Here is a 26,130-nt window from a genome sequence, read left to right as displayed (position 1 = left end):
TTTGCATATAGAGGTGCATATTTCTAAATTTGAAAATTGGGCCATCTGTCTACTATTAGGTATATCATTTGGGAAGTCTAAACTAACAATTATGATTAGTGTTTATTTGTACAATAGTAGCACCTCAGAGCACCAATCGCGGACCAAGACCCCACTGTGCTAGATGCTGTACAAAAAGCAAACAAACAGGTGATCCCTTCGCCCTTGTATTTGAACTGGTCCCACAGTATTAGGAGTTAGAAGTTATCCTATCAGGTACTACTGTGACAAACCCCACAGATCACCTCTCAGTAAATGTGGCATTAGAAAGATAACTTCCCTTCCATCATTCTGCAATGCAATCAGGGATTTGACCTGCATTCTCAATGTCTGCACATGGATGTAGAGAGACAAATAAATGTTCATTGTATTGTAGTATTGATCCCATGCTCTGCTGACCCCATACGTCACTGTGCAGGGATGAGCAGCACTCGCTCAGCAGTTCTCTCCCCCAACCATTATACCTAACTTATCCCCTATCCCCAACCCTTCACATGTGGGGGGAGCTCCCCCCAATTATTCTTCCTCACCTTTTGGCTGCTCAATGCCCCTTTTCCCAGCAGCCTTTTCTACAAGCTCCCCTCAAGGCTCTCATTGCAGAAGACAGGAGGAGTTAAGGGGAGAACCCTGAGGGGAAGGAACAGCAGCAATCCCAGCAACTCTGGCTAGACATCCCAAATGCAGACAGAGCATCTCACTGAGTCTAACAGAGGGACAATGGGAGGGAATCAGGTAGGGTGGTGAGGGGCTGGGTGAATAGGAAGAGAAGTGAGAGAGTGTCCCAGTGGATGAGTAAACAGGGGAGGTCACCAGAAGTTGGAAAGAGCAAGTGGTGTACATGGGAGGATGCCTGCATTAAAAACACAAGTCACATTGACGTTCTAACATGAAATGTTCATATGCAAATTGACTTTCACTAATGGCTTAAACAATCAGATGGGAGTCCCTGAAAGCAGTCCAACAGATTGCTTTTAAATCTTAAGATTATCAGTGCAATCTCACTATTTCGGATGGATAGGGAGGAAGAGATGTCGGACCCAATTTCTGAAGGTTAGACATTGGCTGACAATATAAGCAAATAAAAAGACATTCACTGTTGGAACTTTGGTGTAGTAGACTGAGTTCTGTCAACTAGAATTCTTTGAGGAGGTCAACAAAGGGCTTCCAGTGAATACAGTTTGCTTAGATTTTCAGAAAGCTTTTGACAAGGTCCCTCAACAAAGGCTGTTAAGCAAAGTCAGCTGTCTCAGAATAAGAGGGAAGGTCCTCTCAGAGATTTCTAACTGGTTAAAAGATAGGAAACGAAGGGTAAGAATAAATGGTTACTTTTCAAAATGGAGAGAGATAAATAGTGTACTCCACAGAGGCCTATATTGGGACCTCTCCTATTCAACATGTTCATAAAAGAGCTAGAAAATGGGATAAACAGTAAGGTGCAAAATTTGCAAATGGTACAAAACTACACAAGACAGTTAAGTATCCAGCAAAGTGAGAAGACCTAGAGAAGGATCTCTCAAAACTACACCCTACTTACCATCCTTCCTTCGAAGGAGGGTGGTAGTGTAGACAAGCTCACTGATATTTAGGAAATTTTTCCAAATATCCAATCTAAACCTTTCTGGCTGCAGTTTAATCCCAAATATACATATAAAATGATCGAGTCTAAAGTAGTTGTTACCAATCTAAAGAGAGATCTTGAAGTCATTGTGGATAGTTGAGCAGCAGCAATCAAAAAGTGAACAGAATGTTGGGAATCATTAAGAAAGGAGTAGTTAATGAGACAGATAATACCATATTGCCTCTCTATAAATCCATGGTATCCGTACATCTTGAATATTCCATGCACTTGTGGTTTCCTCATTTCAAAAAGATGTATTGGCATTGGAAAGGGTTCAGAAAAAGAAAACAAAAATAATTCAGCATATGAAACGGCTTCCATATCAAGAGAGACAACATAGACTCAAACCTTTCAGCGTGGAAAAGCGACAACTAAGGGGGAATATGATAGAGGTCTATAAAATCATGATTAATGTGGAGAAAATAAATAGGGAAGTACTGTTTACTTCTCATAACACAAGACCTAGAGTCACCAGTGAAATTAATAGGTAGCAGGTCTCTAACAAAGAAAAAGAAGTATTTCTTCACATCATGCACAGTTAACTCATGGAACTCTTTGCCAGCGGACATTGTGAAGGACAAGACTTTAACAGGGTTGAAAAAAGAACTAGATAAACTCATGGAGGCTAGTTATTAGCCTGGATGGGCAGAGAAGTTGTCCCCAGCCTGTGTTTTCCAGAAGCTATGACTGAGTGACTGGGGATAGATCACTTGATGATGATGATGACGATGATTACCTATTCCGTTCATTCCCTCTGAGGCCATAGGTGCTGTAACTAAGGCAGCACCCCCTGGCTTAAAATGGTTTCCATTATATAGAGGGTTTATGCTTTGGTTCAATGTCTCTCCGCATATAAAAAATAGTTCCAGTGCCCCGGTCAGGCGCACATGGCATTAACCACAGTCAGAAGACAGGATATTGGCATAGGTGGGCCTGTGTTCTGACCAAATATGGCAGTTCTCATGTTCTTGACAAGAACATCTGAGTGCTGATCATGGCTCTCTCGTGCAAGTCAATTGCCTCACCCTGTGTCATTTCTTTCCCATTATTATTACTAGTAGTAGTAGTAGTAGTAGTGGTATATAATATAATAATAACTTCAGAGATGGATTCATCTTTTAAAACTTGTACAGCATTTTGAAAAATTAAAGCGTTTCACACAGTGGCCATGTCTACACTAGCCCCAAACTTCAAAATGGCCACGCAAATGGCCATTTCGAAGTTTACTAATGAAGTGCTGAAATGCATATTCAGCGCTTCATTAGCATGCGGGTGGCCATGGCACTTCGAAATTGACACGTCTCGCCACCGCGCGGCTCGTCCCGACGGGACTCCTTTTCAGAAGGACCCCGCCTATTTCGAAGTCCCCTTATTCCCATCAGCTCATGGGAATAAGGGGACTTCAAAGTAGGCGGGGTCCTTTCGAAAAGGAGCCCTGTCGGGACGAGCCGCATGGCAGTGAGGCACGTCAATTTCGAAGTGCCATGGCCACCCGCATGCTAATGAAGCGCTGAATATGCATTTCAGCACTTCATTAGTAAACTTCGAAATGGCCATTTGCGTGGCCATTTCGAAGTTTGGGGCTAGTGTAGATGTAGCCAACGAGTGCAACTTTTTAACAATTGAGAGATACAAATGTCACATCTGAAATAATGTCCTGATCTGGCTCCCCTAGGTCATACCCTGAGAGACATACTTAATAAAATTGTACTTAATAGGACTAACAAGTCCTCAGCACCTCTTAGTTTTGTCCAGAAGGCCCTAGCCTGCGAAGGCACTGGGGCCCCCGCCATCTTTCACTGGCACTGAGTGGGGGCTGAGAGCAGGAGGATCTTTCAGCACGTCTGCAGACTCAAGCCCTAGGTCAGGTTTGAAAAGGTTTTGGAATTTTTAATTTTCTCACTTCTCAAGCTCAGTTTACTTTGTCTGTCTTTCAATCAAGTCCAAGTCTCGCTTTTGGCTCATAGGGATTTAAGGAGAAACACGACCTTCTTTCATTAAAAGCTGCTCCTTATCACAGATCGTCTTGATTTGTGTTATTCTGGTAACAGGGGGATCATGTAACCGGGAGTGTTTATTTTCTATCAGGCAATTAAGCTTCAGAGATACAGCCGTAATTCTATGGGCTTACTTGCAAAACTATGTGCTCACTTACACCTGGACTCAGATGGGCCTGGTCAATCTGGCACCAGTTGCCAAAGCTATTTGTATATGACCTTATCAAGGGCTCTGTGAGGGCAAACAGAGACTATTTAGTTGAGATTTGCAAACCCTGCCTATGTAAACAAACACTTTAGCATTTAAAACATGATCTTTATAACATTGGTTCTCTTTCCTCTGAAAAATTGAAAGATGTAGCTCTGAAGGGTCTGATACAGAGAAAAGCAACCCAAATGCAATTTCTAAAGCAGACTTTTGCTCTTCTAGCTGCTTAATTTTTTTCCATGTCGGACAACTGTTCACCTGAATTCATTCCTTTCTTGTTCTTCACTCCTATGCAGGATATTCAGCTCTAGTCTCATAATGCATGAAATTGGGTGAATTCCCATTTCTCTGAGTATGTGTAGCCATGGCAAGATAAAACCCAAGGCAGGCCATGCAGTGGCCATCACACACGTTTCCTAGGCTAAACAAGCCCAGCTCTTTTAGGCTGGGTCTACACTCACTGTGGAAGATCAAACACTTGTGTTCAACGTTCAGGGATGCCATTTCGCACATACACAAAAAGGCACATTCCAGGTTGAATGTCAACCCCAGAACTTCCTTTGAACGGTATGGTATTAAGGAAAGTCGATGGGAGGAGCTTTCCCATCAACTTTCTGCTGTGAAGACAGGCACAGAAGTCGACGGCTGCAAAGTCAATCTGTGATACACAATTAGCTTACCAAAAATTGCGTAGCAGCCATCGACCTTCCAGGTAAGTGTAGACACAGCCTTAGTCTCCTCCTGATCATCTCAGTAGCCCTTCTCTGCACCTGTTCCAGTCTGAATTTATCACTCTTGAAAATGGATGACCAGACTCATACTCAACATTCCAAATGTGGTTTTATCAGTACCTTGAACTATGACATCAATGCATACCTTTCTTTACTGGAAAATCCTTGCCTGTTCGTATGAGTGGGAGGGGAGAAAAAACCTTATTACATTGGTGGCTCATAGTCATCCTGTGGTTGACTAATACACCCAGATCATTCGTTCATTCTTCACCTTCATTATAACGAGCCCCAGTTTTTAGCAGAAATGTTTAATATTCGTGCCTAAAATCACGAGCTTGCACTTTGTACTTTCCAATTTCATCCCACTTTATTACTCATGTCCTCCAGGTCATCCAAGTCCTACATAATATTCTTGTCCTCTCTACTGATTGTGCATCTTGGTTTTGTATCATCAGCAAATTTCATTAGCTCTCTTTTGTGGCAAGATCATTAATGAAAATAAACTCCACTAGTGACCTGCAGTGCCTATCCTTTGAGCATAAACCATTGTCAACCCCAATTCTTTACACACTTTGTACATCCTGAATTAATTTCTATCTTCTCCAGTTTAACTATTAATTTCTCGTTTGGTACAGTGTCAAATGCTCTCCTGAAGTCCAGATAGATTAGAGCTACCACACTTCCCTTGTCTAAGAAATTGGTTATCTCTTCAGAAAAGATATCCAGCTAGTGTAGCACAATCTGATTTTCATAAACCTATGTTGTATTTTTCTGCCTTTTCAATCTACCTCCATGTCTTTAATCATTCCTTCCTTCAAAATTCGTTCTAAAGTTGGGCATTTCTTTTGAGATCAGCCTACTGAGTCTGTAGTTGCCCAGATCACTTTCCCCCCTTTCATACAAATATATATATATTTGGTTTTTTGCTAGTCGCTTATCTCCACTCATTATGGCTGTGGCCACACTAGCACATACTTTTGGAGGGGGCATGGTAATGTGGCACTTTGGCAGATGCTAATGAAGCACTGCCATGAATATGCAGCACCTTATTAGCATAATGGTGGCCGCACATGCTTTGAAAGTGCTGCTTTCAAAACACACACCACCCGTGTAGCCGGGGGCCTTTTGAAATGACTCCCTGATTTCAAAAGTCCCTTCTTTCCAAAACCAAATGGGACGAAGGGGCTTTCAAAATCAGAGGGTCATTTTGAAAGGCCCCTACTTACATGGGTGGCATATGTTTTGAAAGCAGCATTTTCAAAGTGCATGTGGCCACCATTATGCTAATGAGGCACTGCACATTAATGGCACCACCTCGTTAGCATCTGCCGAAGTGCCACTTTAACATGCCCCCTCCAAAAGGAGGGGCTAGTGCGGCCACAGCCATACTGTGCCATCCCCATTTGGCAGACTTAAAATACTTGCTACCAGATGTGTAATATCATGTGACAGTTCATTCAATATTCTGGGGTGGAGATTTTCATGTCCCACTGATCTGAGCACAGTAATCTCAAAGCTTTTTTCCCCCTCATCTGTGTTCATGTCCATTTGAATTCACTTATACGCTTGTCATCCTGCTTTCCCTACACCCCATAATCTACCAAAACAAAAAGCAGTCAAGTTGCACTTTAAAGACTAGCAAAATGGTTTATTAGGTGAGCTTTCGTGGGACAGACCCACTTCTGAAGAAGAAAGCTCACCTAATAAACCATTTTGCTAGTCTTTAAAGTGCAACTTGACTGCTTTTTGTTTTGATAGTGTATAGACTAGCATGGCTTCCTCTTTGTTCCCATAATCTACATTAACCTTTCTTACTGAAAACTGAGGCAATACATTAAATTTAATTTTTGGTCAACCTACATTGTCTTTACTGCTACACTGTTCTCACTCTGCAGCAGATCTGTTTCTGTTCTTGCTCACTTTTTATTTATGGCAGCCAAAGAACCTTTTACTATTTGTTCTTATTTCCCTTGCACACTCATACTCAGCTTGACTTCTTGCCGTTCACGCTTTATCCCCAAGTTTGCCTCCAAGATGTAGATTTTTTGCTAACAAGTCCCTTCTTCAATTCCTTTCCTCACAATATTCCTTTGAGGCATTGCTTCATACATGATGTCTGCAATCTTTCCCTATATGCTTTTTCCCCTTGCTTGGGATGCAAACTCCAGGTAGTTCTTGAACCTTTGACATAAAGCTTCCTCCACATTTAAGTCTCTGATCTCTTCACTAACTAGTTCTTTTATTTTCCTTAAGTATCCCTCCTTAATTACTGACCTGTTTTTATTATCCTTCCATTGAATTTAAACTGAATCAACTCAATCATTTATTTGACCCTACATTATTTTCAATGTTCTCACTACTTACTAAAACCAAATTTAGAATTGCATCACCTCTTGTTGGCACAGTAACTGTTTATTGAAGACATCCATCATTTATCACCATCCAGGATCCTATCATTATTAGCAACATTTGATCTGCAATCTGGATGTGGTGTGTGAAAGTCTCTCATAAGGACACAATTTCTGTTAGTATTTCTTTCTTGAATAACACTAAAATGAGATTTCTAACCACATCCAGCTCCAACCCTGGCAGCGTATAGCAGATCGCTAACACATCTCAGTACAATCTCTTATGCTGTCCTTCACAAACAGATTTTTTACACAAATTGATTCTGTTTTAGCCAGGCTTTCACTTATTTCTTGACAGTTTACCACATTATTCAGCTGTGATGCCATCTTTGCCTTTATTTCTCTCTTTCCTGTACCACACATCCACTTCGAAACCTTTATTACTGTACTAAATGTTATTGCACAATGTTTCAGTTATGCCTGTATCCAGTTTCCTGGTCTGCATTAGTAATTATAGTTTCTCCAGCTTTGTTGTCCAGGCTTCTTATATTATTATATAAACATCTCATTTGCTTCTCTCTGAACTCACCTCATTTCCTAGCCAACTTAGATACAGTCCTTTTGCTGTCCATGTGCCTATCTTTTGCTCTTCCCTTATCTTCTACTATATCCTAGAGAGACTGGGACTTTTCAGTTTGGAAAAAAGGCGATTGAGGGGCGATATGATAGAGGTATATAAAATCATGAATGGTGTGGAGAAAGTGAATATAGAAAAATTATTTACCTTTTCCCATAATACAAGAACTAGGGGACACCAAATGAAATTGATGGGTAGTAGGTTCAAAACTAATAAAAGGAAATTTTTCTTCACACAGCGCACAGTCAACCTGTGGAACTCCTTACCCGAGGAGGCTGTGAAGGCCAGGACTCTATTAGGGTTTAAAAAAGAGCTTGATAAATTTTTGCAGGTTAGGTCCATAAATGGCTATTAGACAGGGATAAAGTATGGTGCCCTAGCCTTCATAACAAGGGCAGGAGATGGATGGCAGGAGATAAATAACTTGATCATTGTCTTCTGTTCTCCTTCTCTGGGGAACCTGGCATTGGCCACCGTCGGCAGATGGGATGCTGGGCTTGATGGAACTTTGGTCTGACCCAGTATGGCCATTCTTATGTTCTTATGTTCTTATGTTCTTATCCTCATTTACCTGATTTTGCTCTTCCTGTGAATTAAAACAGGCCTGGATATTACATAGATCTCTCTCAGTCTTCCCCCTGCATTTCTTAGTTTGACACTCTTCTTATCAAACCTACCACCCTTGGTCCCAGAAGGATCAATCCTTCAACAGTCTTTGGCATTGAGGACTGCCAGATATGGGAATGAAATATTAGCAATCTATCTCAACAGGAATCCCAAATATAAACACCACTTGACCTTGGAACTTTCAAAATCTGAACTTGGCCCTGAATCCAAATGTGATTAGGCCATTTCCCTTCAATGGACCAAACAACATCCCATTTCTGAACATCAGAAAGATTTGTTCTTAGAAATTCAGTTTTAAAATCAAATCAAATTTTTGTGGCTCAGGCCCGTCTCATCTATCCATTGTCTTATTGGGTTGCTGTGGTATGCATCTCCTGATTCCACTAGCCAGCACGAGAAGGCTGAGGCAGAGAGAAGGCTGTTTTAGATTCTGCTAGGTAAACAAAGCCTTATGAGATGTGGAGAGAGTTACTAGAGAATATGATGACTAACAGACTTTACGATGCAGTCTACTGATTGCGAGAATGTAGCATACCAGGGTGACTGCTAGTGAGTGGGGCAAATTCTTCCTGTAAAAACATGCCAATTAATATTTATTCTGGGCTGACAAGGCTGGGTCTTGTATGTGGTTGGCTTTACTCTCTGTGAGGGTGCAAGTACTGGAGGTTGTCCAAGGTGAATGAGTTGTCTGATACTTAGTTAATCAATCAATTCAACCAGCCTCCTTTTTACATTTCCTTCAAAGATCTGCTAATTACTGGAATTATACAAAAATTTGTATTTTGTATACAAAAATACATATTTTAAAAAAAACCTCTTTAGAAAAGAGACTTTTTTTCTCATCTTATCACCCGAGAAATGATTTACTAGAATAAATATCCGTATTTCCTCCAACACACTGGTTATTCTCAGCTACGACTAATCTCTCGCACCTGTTCAGACTCATTAACCCTTAATGTCTGACAGCATTTTCACAATCTCTCATGAAGGCAGACATTAATTAACTCAATTAACAGCGCAGAGCATACAGCTGAAAATACAAAGCAAGGTATAGTCTGATAGAAATGTACAGGTGACAAATTATCCTGATTTCAAACCACCCAAGTTATAGGGACAGACAAAGTTGGCCAAGGAGACCCATTTTCCCCCAAATTAACTGCCAGTTCCTGCTTATCCAAGTTCTCCTACTGACCTCATACACAGCTTATGGAGGAATAGCAGCTGGTTAAAGCTGAATGAAGGTTATTTTGCTAGACATCAGAAAGTACTTTGAAGCCAGTAACTGTTTCCTTTGATTGAAGGCATACATTCACAATTATCCACTTCAGTCCATAGCATAGGGGCGCTGTTAGTTTCATCACCGATGCTGAGTTCTCACACAGTAGTATATGTGTGTAATGCAGTGTTTCCCACAGTGTGGTACGTGTACCACAGGTGGTACTCAAAAGGATTTCAAAGGGTATGCAGCAGAAAATAAATGACTAAAAATCCAGAGATAAACACTGGGACAGGACTGGGAGAAGGGATATGCACATGTTTTAAGTTTGGGAAACTCCAGTGTAATGCTTTCTACCATCTTCATGTGGCTGACACGCTGTTATAGCCTAGCAAATGACCACCTGGCCTTAGTTATTCACCACTTCATCATCTGAGACAAAGAGCAGGGCCAGAGCACAGGGCCCCTGCCCAGCACAGGGCCGTGGTCGGAGGCCTTGGAGCCAGAGCCCCACTCACTGCTGATCCTCCACTGCAGGGCTGGGGCTAGAACCTCCACTGTAGCTCCCTCCACAGCACAAGGCTGGGGCCAGAATCCCCACCATGCTGCAAGTAAGACTCTTAGTGACTCTAAAAAGTATCACCGGCACTTGCACCTTACATAGAGGTCAAAAAGTCAAATTTCAGCACTCTGCTTCAAGAAAGGTTGCTGACCCCTGTTCTAGCCCTAAAGGTAAACTGTTTATCCCAAAAGGAAACATCTCCTCTGAGGAGATGAGAAATGGAATTATAGGTTCATCACCTATAGTAATGAATAGTAGAGATGAAGTTTGAATTGTCCATGGTTTTACAAATAAACATCATTGAAGAGAGTTGGAGCCTAAACTATCAGTCACAGGAGACTGAAGATACCACAGGGTTGGCCATGCTGCAAGAAAACCAACAGACACAACTAGAAGTCTCAAGGAACTTCAGACAGCAATAGAATGATCAATTGCTTTTAAATCAATCAAGATTACACAGGGACAACTGTGTTTAAAACCTGCATTTAAAGTATTGGGTAGGGGACTGATTCCTATTTGAATGTCTTCCATATTTCAGTGTGCTTTTATCTACAGTTACTGATTCATGATTGTAGGTTTCAGATAGTCACCCATTTGCAGAAAGCCACAATTAAGAGTTTGTATAAAATTGTCCCCTTGTGTATAAATTGGATGGGGATGACATTCTTACCTGGAACACTCCCTCTGGCAAAACAAAAAAACAGTCAAGTAGCACTTTAAAGACGAACAAAATAATTCATTAGCTGATGAGCTTTCGTAGGACAGACCCACTTCTCAGATCAAGTGGGTCTGTCCCACAAAAGCTCATCACCTAATAAATTATTTTGTTCGTCTTTAAAGTGCTACTTGACTGCTTTTTTGTTTTGATAATATATAGACTAGCACAGCTATCTCTCTGTCACTCCCTCTGGCAGTGACTCCTAGGTGAGAGGGACTGTGGGGGATTCCATGTGCGGCTGACCACAGGCACCGCCCCTGCAGCTCCCACTGCACTTGGGGTTGGGGCAGCATGTGGAGACCCCCTCTTCCTCAGGGTCACAGGACCATGTCAGCAGTGGACAGGAAGCTTGTCTAACCTCACAGCAATGCTGGCGTTTGTAGCAGGAGTCCCTGAGCTGTGTTAAATTGCCTGGAGGTGGCAGGGAGACTTGGGGAGTGACCAGTTCTGAACTTTACTGAAGCAGAGCCCTCAATCCAGGAACATTCCTGGAGCTCAGGTACCATGGGCCCATTTAAATCACTGCTCCTGTGTGCGAAATGTCTCCCTGGAAGGTAAAGCTAACACATAAGCCCTGATCTCCAAAGGTATTTAGGACCCTAATTCTCACAGTTTTGCCAGATCAAACCACTGAGAATTTATTAAAAGAAGCCTGAATTGCAGCAAAAACAGTGGTATGACCCTTCCAAATGTCACAATGATGGCAGATATGTGCCACCTGAATAGATCTTACTCTTGCAACACAAAAAAGGAAGTTAGCAGTTTTGCTTCGCCAGTACCCGCCATACACTCAAAGACATTTAAAAAGTAAAGAGGAGGGCAGGGGGCTGGAGGGAATCAGTGCGATAATAAACCATCATCAATGTTCCCACTAATTTTTCCAACCATATGTGGAATAAATTTTGTTATGTGCACTGAGGTATGTGCAGACCTGCACTATCAAAAGGAACACATTCCGCTGGCTGTGGGCACGCTGCTCATCAGCTGGGCAGCACCTGAATCTCTCCTGGCTGGCCACTCAAGCACACAGAGAACGTTGGTCATCATTTCACCAAGAAAAAAAGAAAAAAGGCCTTTAGTGCTACCTCAGCAGCAGATTTAAACAGAGGAGTGGTGACACACTGACTAGAGTGGAGTGCTGCAGGAGCTCGCCCTTATTCCAGCATGAGGAAACAGAATCGAGAAGCTCTTATTAAGGCTGTGACGCAATAAGCTTTGTTTTGTTGCTTTGGTTAATTCAGTCTGTCTGCATTCAGATACATTAAGTTCAGTACATTAAAGTAAGTTTGCAAAAGCCAGTCAGATGTATCAATGTAGAAGGAGAAATAGGAAAAATTACTAATTTTGATTTACAGTAAGTTTCTTATGTGAATCTGTTCCCACAATTCATTCTTGTAATAGATACTATACTCAGACATTATTCCCAATCAGGAGCAGGAGGCAAGCCTCACCACCCAGCAGTATACCCACACCCATAATAAACAGAGCCAAGGGTTCCCTTTCCTTGGTGGAGGCACATTGGTCTCAGTGCCCCTTCCCTCCCAGAGTTTTTGGATGTCATGTTATCCCACACCTGTCTCCTGTTCCCAAGCAGGGATACGCGCTGTTTGTGTGAGCTAGAAGTCAACGAAATACAAAGAAAATTCCACTAATACATTCCACTTAGAAGAGGGACTTCTACTTGTGGAATTTTTGACAAAGGCAAAAAATAAACCATTCATTCTGTCCTCCCTCTCTCTTCCTCCCTAACTGCATAAAGGTTGTAATCCTGCCTGTGAAGACTCACACACACACACCTATATCTATATCTTATTAGAGAGTTGGCACTTATAGCTGTATCTGTGGACCAACAACATAGAGACAAGGTCAAAGAATTTGAGCACAAAGTAGTCAGCCTAGTTTTTCATGACAATTTATAATCAATAGGTTTGTCAATAACTGGGTTTTGTGCAAAGAAATGAAAATGATGGTTATTGACAGAGGTTTGTGCTGCACGCTGAAAACATCCAGGTGAGGTGGGCATCACTGGCACACTGAAGAGGCGGGGCAACCTGACCAGTAGCTAGAGAGTACAATTATGGGGAATTTTGAAAGGCCTTGGGTGCAAGTTTTTTGAAATTAAATTCAAAAGAGCAGAAGACATTTTGCAGAAATCACTCCCTCATAAAATACATTTTCTAAAAGCTCTAAAAATTGACCTCGGAAACCAAACAAAATGGATATTTACAGGAACTTAAGAGGTCGTTGCTGTTAGAATAATTTTCATGTGTAACTCCAATATCCTTCTTTCTTGCTGTGTAGATCTTCTATGAGTTTTTCAGATTCCATGTATTGGGATCTTTCTCATTTATAACCATCACTGTAGGTAGTTAAATGCAAACAATGATTCACAAGAAAAACTAATCCCATGTCACTCAGGGGGAAAAATACCTCATGGTTCCTTAGCATTGGAGACAATTACAAGGAGTCATTACCCTGTGGAAGGCATCAGATTTCATTTCCCCTTCCAGTGCTTTTGCAAATACCATTTTTCATATTTTCAAAGGAAAAATCTAAGAGCTCCCAAATTTCACAGCCAGTAGATCCTGACAGCTTTCTGATAGCTGAATAATGGATGCTGTGACACTGTTTACACAGCAAGGATGGGGAAGGGAGAGAGGCCTGATAAGTAAAAGGCTTTCACGTCCTTGTGTGAATGAACAGCAAGAGGGGAATAGCTGTTTCAGCAATCTGCAGAGTTTATCTGAAAACAGAATTTGGTCCAGCATAAGATTTACAGTGGGATGCTTTATACCCCTCAAACAATGGCTGTTAATCCAACGACTGCATTCTGTTCAAATGAGGTGAAGTAAAAACACAATCCAGCCAGGCCTGGCTCATGTACACAGTGCTCCCTCTCACAAATAGCCCCACTGAGGTTAGTGTGAGTGTTCATATTAGGAAACTAGTCATGTGAACAAGGGTTTGCAGGATAAGGCCCGAAGACTGTGTCAGTTGTGGTTTAAGATGACACTGATTGATTACCCAGTTAATTGCTGCTAACAAGCTCCGTGCAAGCTCCGTGCTGTATGCAAACCATCCACTCCTTATTCCCTTAACTGGGCACTTACTGAAATTCCACTGAGGCCTTGCAAAACTTTTCTGCCTGTTTAAAAAGAATCATGTTTTAAGTCCTCTGATAAATAGCTACAGAAACTCATTTCTTCAGCTCATTAAAAAATCACCTGAGTACTTTGTTGGTGTTAGTTTAAAATTCCATTTGGACTATTTGAAGTGAATCTAATTTCCTTTAGCTTTTCATTTCTGATCAACTGACATTGTCCCCAGTTACAAAAACTCTGGCAATGGAAGTTGAGGGGCATATTTCATGGAAGCAGAAGCAAGGGCACCATCCCTTTGTTGTGGGGAGGGGTAGCTGAGTGTTTTGAGCCTTGGCTTGCTAAACCCATGCTTGCAAGCTCCATTCTTAAAAAGGCTGTTTAGGGATCTGGGGCAAAACAGATCTCCTTTTTTAAAAAGGGGGGAACGGTGCTTGGTCCTGCCAAAAGGGCAGGGGACTGGACTCCGTGACCTCCTGAGGTCCCTTTCAGCTCTATAGGATGTGCAAATGGCCAGAGGAGTTAGGGTTGATGTTGCAGAATTTGGGAGCAGAGCTGAAGAATGAATAAAATAGTATCGTCAGCCAAATTCTACTTCTCTGCCTCAAGGAAACTTTCCTACTCTTACTTCCCACAGTATCTTGCTGTCCCGAACCACTAAAGAATAGCTGCTGTACTGTCTGGCGCTGACTTTACGTTGAAGTTACTCTAACAAAGAAATGGCAGGGTTCTGTATTTGTCTTTCAGGGTTTTCCACGTCGTACACAATTTCTCTAATGGGAAAGTGCTACAGTTGTTCCAGAAAATCAATTTTTATACAGGTTAGACCTCTCTTGTCCAGCACCCTGGGGACCTCACTGGTGCTGTACGAAAGAATTTACCAGACCACAGGAGGTCAATATCATCTAGCACATGACCAACACTTCTGCTGCTTACTGGGCTTTTAGAAGACATTTATGGATAAATTACAGCTAAATAACAGCACAGAACACTGAGAGCTGGGACGGGTGGCTGGAAACAAATTTATGGGATCACAGAAATCTTGGCCACACCCATAATAAGTAATTGTCCAGCTCACTAAAATCATGCCTGGTTATGGATTTTGCCAGACAAGAGAGTTCCGGATTAGAGAGGTTCAACCTGTGTTAGACATTGACCTCCATGCTTAAATGCTCTGAACTTTACATGAAATGGTGTGGTAGGATTCAGTGCCTGAGCAGGTTGATAACTTCTCCCTCCCCAATAGGCTAGCCACTGCAGAAAGGGAACAGACTCTGTGTTTGATTTTTTCAAGGGCTGGGAGATAAAACCAGGCCTCATTTGTTTTGTTAAATGGCAGAATAAACAAAACATGTGGGAGATGATTACTGTGGCTCTCCCTGATGACATCCTGGAGATTTCCATACTAAATTTGGAACTATTCCTTAGGTTCTTTGGAAACATTCTCTAAAATGCAATGCAGCATTATGTCACTGCTAAGGAATTCTGTTAGGCAGTTCGGAAAATAGCTTAGGAAAGGTAGGCATTCTCTTTTCAATTATGTCAGTTATTAGAGTAATTAGACACTATTCATTTGGTCTCTAAGGCTATGTCTACACGTGCACACTACATCGAAATAGCTTATTTCGATGTAGCGACATCGAAATAGTCTATTTCGATGAATAACGTCTACACGTCCTCCAGGGCTGGCAACGTCGACGTTCAACTTCGACGTTGGGCAGCACCACATCGAAATAGGAGCTGCGAGGGAACGTCTACACGCCAAAGTAGCACCCATCGAAATAAGGGTGCCAGGAACAGCTGCAGACAGGGTCACAGGGCGGACTCAACAGCAAGCTGCTCCCTTAAAGGGCCCCTCCCAGACACAGTTGCACTAAACAACACAAGATCCACAGAGCCGACGACTGGTTGCAGACCCTGTGCATGCAGCATGGATCCCCAGCTGCCGCAGCAGCAGCCAGAAGCCCTGGGCTAAGGGCTGCTGCACACGGTGACCATAGAGCCCCACAGGGCCTGGAGAGAGAGCGTCTCTCAACCCCTCAGCTGATGGCCACCATGGCAGACCCCGCTATTTCAATGTTGCGGGACGCGGATCATCTACACGTGCCCTACTTTGACGTTCAACTTACAAGTAGGGCGCTATTCCCATCCCCTCATGGGGTTAGCGACTTCGACATCTCGCCGCCTAACGTCGATTTCAACTTCGAAATAGCGCCCAACACGTGTAGCCATGACGGGCGCTATTTCGAAGTTGGCGCCGCTACTTCGAAGTAGCGTGCACGTGTAGACGTGGCCTAAGAAATGCTAAGATGCTAAGACTTTTATGTGAATGGTGAAAAGTTAGGTTAAAAAATGCAAATCCCGTCTCTTCCATACGAATCCAACATCCAACGCTCCTCTTTTGGGCTGGCTATAGGTCTGTTAATGCTAATAAGTGTGGTTTGGACCAACCTAATCTTTATAGGATAGGCCAATAGGGGAAAAGTGCCCAGTCCTTAGTCCCTGGGGATACTTGGCAGAAAAGTGGCTAGTTGCAGACATATGCTATGCCCTCTTTAAGGGCATGGCAGCATAGCACCTTCCCACATACATTAAGTTTGGGTAGCTAATTTGTGGATGAGCCCTGAGTTAGACCTTCTTCATATTTGTCCATTCTTAGAATGTTTGAATAGTACCCAGCACAATGGGATCAAACTCCTTTGGGTACTCCTATAATATTAATAGGTTCTACTATTGATGATGATGATGAAGAACAGTGTTATTGTTCACAAGAACTGCATCCTTTCCATCTCCTCTCTACAACTGATGTCATTCATTTGCACTGAACTCACTCTCCCCACTTTAATCCTTCCAGTCCCACTTGCCTTAGGGTTGGTCTACACTATAGTAATTGCATAGGTAGAATCAACTTATCTGCAGTCAACTTACCTGGCCAGTCTCACAGAAGGAGGTTGACTGGAGAGTTTCTCCCATCAACCACCCTTACACCTCATGATATTGAGTACAGGGGTTGACTGCCGACCCCAGACAGTTTGATTTTGTGGGAGTAAGGGCACTTTGAAGTAGCACAGGCACTTCCAAGTGCCTCTGGCTACATGGCATGCCAGCACTTAGAAGTTTGACACTTCGAAGCAGCCGCAGGGAGAATTAGCCTTATGAAGTACTGTATAATCATCACAGCACTTCATTAGTATTCTCCAATCAGGATGATTACCATGCCCCCTTTGAAGAAGAGGGCAAGTGTAGACAGAACCATTGTGACCAGCTTGCAAATTTGTCAGCAGTTTGCAGGCTTTACACTGAAGAAAGCAGCTTTTTTGACCTACGTTCCACTCAGGTCATGGTCACACTAGCCCCTCCTTTTGGAAGGGCTATAGTAATGTGGCACTTTGGAACATGCGAATGAAGCTCTGCCATCAATAATAGCAGATTGGAAGAAGGGGCTTTCAGAATCAGGGGGGCTGTTTCAAAAGGCCCCTGGCTACATGGGCTGCATGTGTTTCAAAACTGGCAGTTTTGAAGTGTGCATAGCCACCATTGCGCTAATGAGGCACTCCACGTTCCTGGAAGTGTCTATTAGCATATTCCAAAGTGCCACATTACCACAGCCCTTTTGAAAGAAGGGGCTAGTGTGGCCGTGGCCTCGGAGTGCAAGGATTTAAGAAGAAGAGGAAGACACTGTAACAAATAGGGGAAGATTAATAGCAGCAGGAGGCCTTCACTGTTTCCATGCTCTCACCCATGAGCAGACCTCCTTTTCCAAATGCTGCCTGCAGACACTTTCTCACTTAGCCCTACCAAATAAGCAGCAGCACTGCTTAATACGGAAAGCAAGCACTCCTTCCTGCAAACTGCCTCACCTCCTATGGGACAAGCGTGAGACACTCCAAGAGATTTTTTTTTTGTCATCCCCCATGCCGTATGCTCCAGAAACACAGAACATGAAGGACAATTTCTTGTCTTTTATCATGGCTTTAAAAGAAGAAAGTTACCTAAAAAAAGAGCTATCCATTTCCTCAGAACCAGCTGAGAGGGGAGCAGGTGCTTATCAAATTGGCTTTTTTAAAAAAACGGGAAAAAACAGAAAATGATTCAACCAATGGCAGCAGAGTTTGCAGTAAGGCATATCCAGCAATCTAGCAGCCAGAGGCATTTGGAAAGAGTGAATTGGACTGGGAGTTTAATTTTGTCTGCTCCTTGGCAGTAGCTGTACTATTGCTGCATGGGTCACTCAGTGGCTGCATCTACACTACGAGATAAATTCGAATTTAAGGCAGTTAGCTCAATATTGTCGTGTGACTGTCTTCACTGTAAACACCCTTAGCTCGATTTTTGGAGCACTAACATCGAGATTACAATATCGCCATTACCTGAAGGGTATAGCATCAAGCTCGAATGCAAAAGTTCGATTACAGGCCAGTGTGGAAGCACCATGTCTTAAAATCAAATTTATTAGCCTCCAGAGGTGTCCCACATGTAACCCACTCATGTGGATAGCCCCTGACCCAATAAAAAAGGGTGTGTGTGCCATTCTGTGCTGAAAATGCTGCCAGGCAGCACCATATCTTAGCTTGCATGTGTTTAGGGATCCAAGGGCGGGAAAGAATTTCGGGGGCTTGCAGCCACTGGGGGGGGAAGTTCCCCTGGAAGCTAAGATATTCGGGGGCTTGCAGACACCTGGGGGAAGTCTCCCCCAGTGGCTATGATAGTCAGGTAACCACTTCAACTGACCCCCCTCCGAAACCCCCCCACGGCCCTAGCAAGGGACTACCAGTGCTTGCTGCCAACGGGGGGAAGTCTCTCCCAGTGGCTAAGATAGTCATGGGGGAACAATTCAACTGGCTCCCCAAGGGATTAGTGGCTCTTGCTGCCACTGAGGGGAAGTCTCTCCCAGGCTACAACACTCATGGGTTTGCTGCTGCCAGGGGGTAGTCCCCTACTGAGCTCTCATGTCTCTAGGAACTGCCACCCCCCACCTACAATAGTTTCAGGAGCTTTATGACACAGGGGTAATTCTCCCCCAGCAGGAAACAGTGTCGGGTGTTAGCTGCCACTAGGGGGAATTGTCCCCATGGCTGTTAAGATATTCGAGGGCTTTCTGCCACCCAGAAGGAAGCTCCCCTGTAAACCCACAGCGCGCCGCTAGCAAGTAGCCCCCCACCAAGAATCCCCGTGTTGGTAATGTCTGTGTAGCAAAGAGGGAAGCCAAAGATCTTCTTTCCTACACTTATCTATCCTCTTCCTTCTAACTTTGAAAGTCTTTTCCTTGTGTTATTTGCAGGGATCGGATGCAGTCACAGGAGGGGGGACCAGTTGAGAACACAACCTATGCACAGAACCCTAACAGTGCACCGGAAAGCCAAAAAGTCTCCCCTCAGCAATTCTCTTTTTTGAAAAACTTTCCTTTCTTCTCTTTCTTTACGCTTTTCAGAGATGTTTCACTGCCATCCCTCATGTCGGCAATATCTGTGTAATGAAGAGGGAAGTCAAAAATATTTTTTCCTGGACTTTTCGATCTTCTTTCTTCTCACTTTAAGACTACAGTGCAGGTCCCTGTATTATTTTCAGGGATTGGATGCAATGATCGGAGTGGAGGCACTCAGTGGATGGCCAGTTGAGAACACAGCTGTTGCACAGAACCCTGACAGTGCACCAGAAATCCAAAGACTCTCCCCTCAGCAACTCTCTTTTTTGAAAATCTTTCCTATCTTCCCTTTCTTCAAGCTTTTTGGTGTCCCTGTATTATTTTCAGGGATTGGATGCAATCGCGGGAGTGGGGACTCTAGTGGATGGCCAGTTGAGAATTCAGCTACATACCAAAGACATTTTTGTAAACTTTTTTGCCACTTCTGTGGAAGTCCCACATTTCCTTCCTTCTGAAGGGAAAAATGGATGTTTGCTTAGCACAGGAGGGGAATGAGGAAAATGCAATGTGGGAAGATGATGGCAAAGACCAGAGAGCACACCCAGAATGCTATGGGCATGAGGGAACTGTGGGATAGGTTCCCATAATGCACTACTGCAACAGTTGATGTTTGTCATTTGAGTGTGGCAGCAATGAGTCGACTTTGTGAGGAGCATGCAGGGAGATGAGGATGGTCAAATTCAAACTTATAAATTGCAGAATTACAAAATCTATATAAATAAATTCAAATTTATCCTGTAGTGTAGACGTAGCCACCAGTACCAAAGATTATGCATTTGCCTTGTTACTTTATCTGTCTAGTAACCAGATGACCTGCATGTACCACTAGTGACCTATAGTAATGCAGAAATACTCTAGACACTGAAATCTACAGTAGCCGATTTACTGACGCAATCATGTTAACAACCTGTATACCACCATGAATATGGAAAATTGCTTTTGGAATACAAAACTGTGCTCTTTTCAACACATCTCGTATTAGTTTCATAATATTATGGGTTGTAAATACGCTCATAGAAAAAAGAGCCAGACTTCTATACAGATTCAGAGTAACATTTTTAGGTCACATCTAACAGATGGTAAGCTTTGTCAGGAAGCCTACACACACTTCCCCAGGGAACTGCAGGATGCACATAAAGAATCTGGTCTGGATAAAGGTCACCAGAGGAGCTAGAACTAGGGTTAGCAGCAGTAGCATGCAAGCCAATTGTTCAGAAAGCTTCAGGCAAAGCAAGTCTATCTAAGTACTCCACAAATGCTTGTGCTGAAAGCTGATAAGACTTAATCTTAGGGCTGAGCCAACCTTGGACCCTATTGTTCAACAAATGTTATTAGGAATCTGCATGCAGTGAGAGCAGCTACACAGTTGAAGCTATAGCTCAAGGGAACAGAAGTGTGAGCGCAGACTGCAGCACATTTAATAAGGCCCATGGACCACCTGCTGAGCCAGCAGGAATCAATAATAGAGAATTTGGGCCTTCAGTCTCCTTGTTGCTGCTGCACAAATTTTATTAGCAGAGGCTGTGGAGTAGTAATTAGGGCTGACTGAAACCTGTTTTTCAACCAAAAAAATGAGTTTTCAGCAATACAGAATATTTTCTGCAAAAAGTATCTGCTTTCCCTGGACAATTTCAAGCTTTAGTCACAGGACAGAATTCTCAGGAGGTGATTTTTTAATATTAAATCTGCTTTTTTTTTATTTGAATACTCTGCTTCAGTGCCTCTTGGGACTTATAGTTTGGTTATTTCATGTCCCCTATTCTCCTCTATGAGCTTGGCTCGTCAGCACAACTACACCTTCCGAAGAAGTGGGTCTGTCCCATGAAAGCTCATCACCTAATAAATTATATTGTTAGTCTTTAAAGTGCAACTTGACTGCTTTTTTGTTTGTTTACACCTTCCATGAAGCAGCAAGTCACATGTGGAACTGGGTAGGAAGTAGCCCAGGGCAGGGAGCCAGACTAGGCTGGTAAGCATGCAAACACTGAGTAGGTCACTGAGGCCTGTGAACACTGCCAAGGCCACTGGACCTGACTCAGAAGATATGGAGTCGGCCACTGGGACAGCATAAAGTCCTCAGAAGAGGCACAGGGCTGGAGGCCCCACCACAGGAAGATTATAAAAATCAGATCTGTACAAAGCTCAGCTGGAAGAATATATATTTCTAGCTTCTCTAAAAGAATCGTCATGCTTCAATGTCTGAGGCTTAAGTCTGATCTCACTTGCACTAAAGTAACACTATTGTCTTTAGCAGAGTTACTCCTGAATTGCACCAAAGATCACAAGGATCAGACTTTGATCCATTTGATGGAATGCTAAGACTGGAAGGGACCTTGAGAGGTCATCGAGTCCAGCCCCCTGCCCTCACAGAAGGACCAAGTACTGTCTAGACCATCCCTGATAGATATTTCTCTAACCTGTTCTTAAATATCTCCAGAGATGGAGATTCCACAACCTCCCTAGGCAATTTATTCCAGTGTTTGACCACCCTGACAACAGTTATTTGAGTAACTCCTCTGTGTATATTTAGGTTAGGAAGAGACAAGCTCAATAGCCAGTGCACAAAGTGGGTTTAACATGTGACAAACCAGCTAGCTCAAGAAATACTTAGCTTGAACTATGTAGTGCATGACAGCTACCACTCCTCTGACAAAGTTGCTGACTGCTATTTAGGAATCCTTACAGTTCAGGAATTTGCGCATTTCTGTTCCTTGGAGGAAATGTAAAGCCGATGTTTAGGTCTGTATTAAAGTGTAATTGAGGTTGTGGTTAGAAATTAATCCAAAGAAAAATGGCACTTTCTTACTCATCGTATTTGCTTCCTGTGTGTCTGAGTCATATCTGCTCACATTACTGACAAAATCAACTTTTCAATAATTGGTTGCAACTTGTCAGTGTTCCAGGGCCAAAAGCTGCATTGTATCCTGCTTCACACAGGACGCTTAGTTAATCTTTGTTTGCAGGCTCTTTCTTAAATGTGACAGTGCTTGGAGATGAAAGAACATAAGTTGATTCTTTGGCCCATCTACAGTACTTTCCCATCAGAAAAATCGCCTGAGCATATATGACGTGGAAATTATTGAAAAACAAATATGGAGGCCTACAATATCATTGTTGGAATAACTTCAAAGTACAGTTGGAGTCATACAGTGCAACACCTATTTTTTAGCTGTGCAGGACAGCAAGTCAGTGTGGGGAGTAAGAGTAGGAAAGTTTACTTGATGCAGAATTTGACAGCCAATAATATTTTACTCACTCTTCTTCAGCTCTTCTCCCAAATTCAGCAACAGTGACCCCAATTCTTATTCCAGGAAGACATCTCCACAAGGAATTCATGAGAACGAGTGAAAAACCATCTGGGGAGGCAAAGAGAGTAGAATAAACCCCAGAGTAGGATTTTTGTTTCGTCACATAGTTTCCATTTACTCTAACCAGAATTAATCACTCACCCTCAGAAGGAATTAATCACCTACCTTTGTCTCCATGTTTTTCTTTTGGTTGCAAATGTAAATACCCAGAAGATGGTAGTGCTCTCAATCCATCAGACAGGGCCCACATAGGCAGCCGCAGTGCAAGCTTCCCCATATAGCACTCTCTCAGTTCCGTGTTCTTCCAGGACACATTTGAGAATAAGCATAGTTTAGTCTCCAAGCTTGTAGCCTTTCTGCCAACATCACTATTTCATACGGACTCTGGTAGTGGTTTGTAAGGTGGAATGAGACTATCTTTTCCTTTTTACATAGGCCATTAACAGGTCAATAGATAATTCATCATTTCATAGATCAGCAATGGGCTATCTAGGCTGATAAGTGGGCCACCTGAGAGGCCCTCCATCTTCTCGATGGGCCACAAGATTGTTGCATGCATACTTAGAATTTGCAGGGTGTTCTGAGGGAACAGTAGCAGAGCTTTGATTAGATGCAGAGCAAGTGCACAGCTCTCTCACTCAGTGTTGTGTGCAATCAGCACACACCTCGTTATATGTGCCCTTGTTTTATGTGCATGCCACTTTAGTAATACCAGTACAAAAATAATGATACATCTGGAAACTAGTGGAACCTGACAACTCTGTGCATGAGCTATAGTAAATAAAATGTCTTGTGGGGCTAACATAGCACCATGATGGGTCACATGTGGCCCTTAGGCTGCAGATTGCCAACCACGGTCATAGATTACAGAGGGGATAATTGTGATCAGTTAGTCAGACCTCTTGTATAACACAGGCCATTGGACTTCCCTAAAGTAATTCCTGTTTGAACTAGTGTAGACCTTGTAGGAAAACTATCCTATCTTCATCCAATCAGCTGCTCTGAACATTGGTGTACAGTCAATAAAAGTATTTCTTCTCTTTCTGTACTTTGGTGCCTTGACTAGTTTTGCTCTCAGCATGTTGATTTTGTTCTAAATAAGTGTCATTTGTTTCCTCTTTTAACGCTCCCTTTTGATTGTTAAATGCTCTACTAACTAACTCCAGCCTGACCATGGAAGGGACATCCTCCAATTGCCCATGCTCTTTGGAGGGTGGATATTACAAGCTGGGGAAAGTTGTGCCTCCCCAAGCAGCCAGACATGGCCCTGCCTCAGACCCCCTCTGAATCTTCCTAGTTCTTCCATGCTATGGCCCTGGCTAAGGCTGGATGACCTGAGCCACACCACCTGCCCTTCTGGCACTCTGGGGCTAGGGCTATGTGGCCCACCTTCTTAGCACTGCAGGGCTTGTAGCTGCCCCCCTCATCCTCACAGAACCCAGGGACTGGTGAGGCTGGGGCTGCATGAGCTGCCCACTCACCTAAGGCTGTGGGCCACTCTGGGGCTGGAGGCACTAGCCTGGGGGAGACCTGGAGCAGGAACCAGCAACCACAGTGGGAGTGTTCTGGGCTTCAGCATGGTGGGGCAGAAGGGCCAGGGCTTTTGACAGAAAAAGCACAACCTCAAGCAGAAGGGGCAGAGCTGGGGCTAGTCTCTGAGAGCCAGTGGTCCACAAACTGCCCATGACCCTTTCCCCCAAAGAGGATCAACCAATGTTCCACAAAAGCAAAACCTCACATCCCTCACCTAGCCAGCTCTACATTGCCAGAAGCTTCTGCTGTCTTCCTTTGCTCACAGTATAGGGTGGATCTCCAAGAAGATATCTAGTTTGTTCTTCTTTGGCACCTTTCAAAGTTTCCTGTAGCTGTCTATAGTCTGTGAGGTGCTCCATAAACCAGTGTCATTGGCACCAATATACACCATCACCAACAGATCTTTGCCCTCAAACTTCAAAAGCCCTACCTGACAGTCGAGTCATATCTTGTATCTTGATTCTAGGAAGACAGCACACAGTCCTATTGTTCACCTCTACCTGAAGCATATTGCTTTCATTCTGCGTGTCCATTCATTCACTGGTCTTCAGTTCAAGTGCCTGACTTTCATTCATTGCTCTCATATTCTGTTTCACCAGACCCTTTTTGGTGGGCTTGAGAGGAAAACACTGATTCTCAATCTTCTAATTCACCCAAATTTCCTTCCCACCCTCCACCCTGCACTGAAGCAGTCCTTATCAGCAAAGGTATTCAACTCAAACGAGGCATCTTACTGACTATTAATTAGTGAGCTTCTCTTACTCCTAAAACTATGTTAGTGGGCCTGATTCCGACCACTTTTACTTCAATGTAACTGTTGACTTAAATGGTGTTATGCGTGTTTTATGCTGATGTCAGAGCACCGTCAGACCCACAATTTCTTAGTACAGCTGCTCACCTTAGCTAAAATTTTCTTTATGTTGAAAAGAAACAGACACTTTGGTTGTGACCTAGATAAGATTCTTTCTTCCCTCCTCCCTCCCAGACAACTATGAAAGTGAGACACTAAATCTCCTATAGTGAAGGGACTTGGACAAATCAATAATTTATACAATGATTTTGAGAGACTTTCACCTTGAGGAAGTGCCAGCCCTATCACAAATCTGTAGATCTTGTCTGAAAATGTTTCCCATTACTAATCGAGAGAATTTTTTTCCTTATTATTTATACAGGACTCCTTTGATTTCTTGCCTGTGACACTTCAGAATGAAAATGGTGACTGCATTAATTAAAAGCAAAGATGAGAATTCTTACTCCCTCCCCCCTCCTTCCCATCCTTCACTTACAATACAGGTAAAGTGCTGGCAGGCAGAGCTCAGCGTGTAGTGCTCCACTTCCAACTATGAACCCGTTTCATAGGTTTATGACATTCTTGCTACTCCTGGATAAAATCAGAGCTTTGAAAAGTAACTGGGAAAGAAAAGGGAACTGTTTCAGGCAGCTAAGGACAAAAGTAAGGAGGGGAATAGGTATAAGTGGGATTTAAATTAGCCCTGTAAAAATCTCAGACCAATACTATGTCTATCAGTATGTCCGGTGTGAGACCCCTGCAGCGAAAGATTCATGCCAAAGCCTTTGGGGTAGAAAAGTAAGTGCGTCTGGTCTTAGACATCTCCCCGTCTACCTTCAGAATTTAATTTGACAGCCCCCCCACATGCCTGCAACCCACTTTTCCCAGTCTCCCACTTTGTCATGCAATAATGCCTAGCAGTGAGTGACTTGCAACAGCATGTTAGGACAGCTTGTTTTCTCCTGCAAGACCTTTTGGAGATTAGAGTGGATTATTTATGAGCAGAGATTCCTGCCAGCTGCAGCAAAAGCACAAGAGAGGCCATTGTTATATAGCCATCCACTTACTGTTCCCCGTCCATGTTTTTCCTCACTCCAGAGATGGCCAATGATCTCTTGACCTTAGAGAATAGAGACAGAGACCCTTGCTATCCCCTCTCACTTTCCTAACAAAAAGAATTACTAAGTACTTGTGCTGGTACTTCCAGAAACTTTCAGAGTGAAGCTAGCTGAGATGATCCAAAAGTTGGAGGGTCTGCAGGGGGAAAAGTTAAGC

Source organism: Carettochelys insculpta, chromosome 2 (assembly GCF_033958435.1).
Source record: "Carettochelys insculpta isolate YL-2023 chromosome 2, ASM3395843v1, whole genome shotgun sequence".
Classification (NCBI taxonomy): Eukaryota; Metazoa; Chordata; order Testudines; family Carettochelyidae; genus Carettochelys; species Carettochelys insculpta.
Note: the sequence above shows the minus strand (reverse complement) of the source record.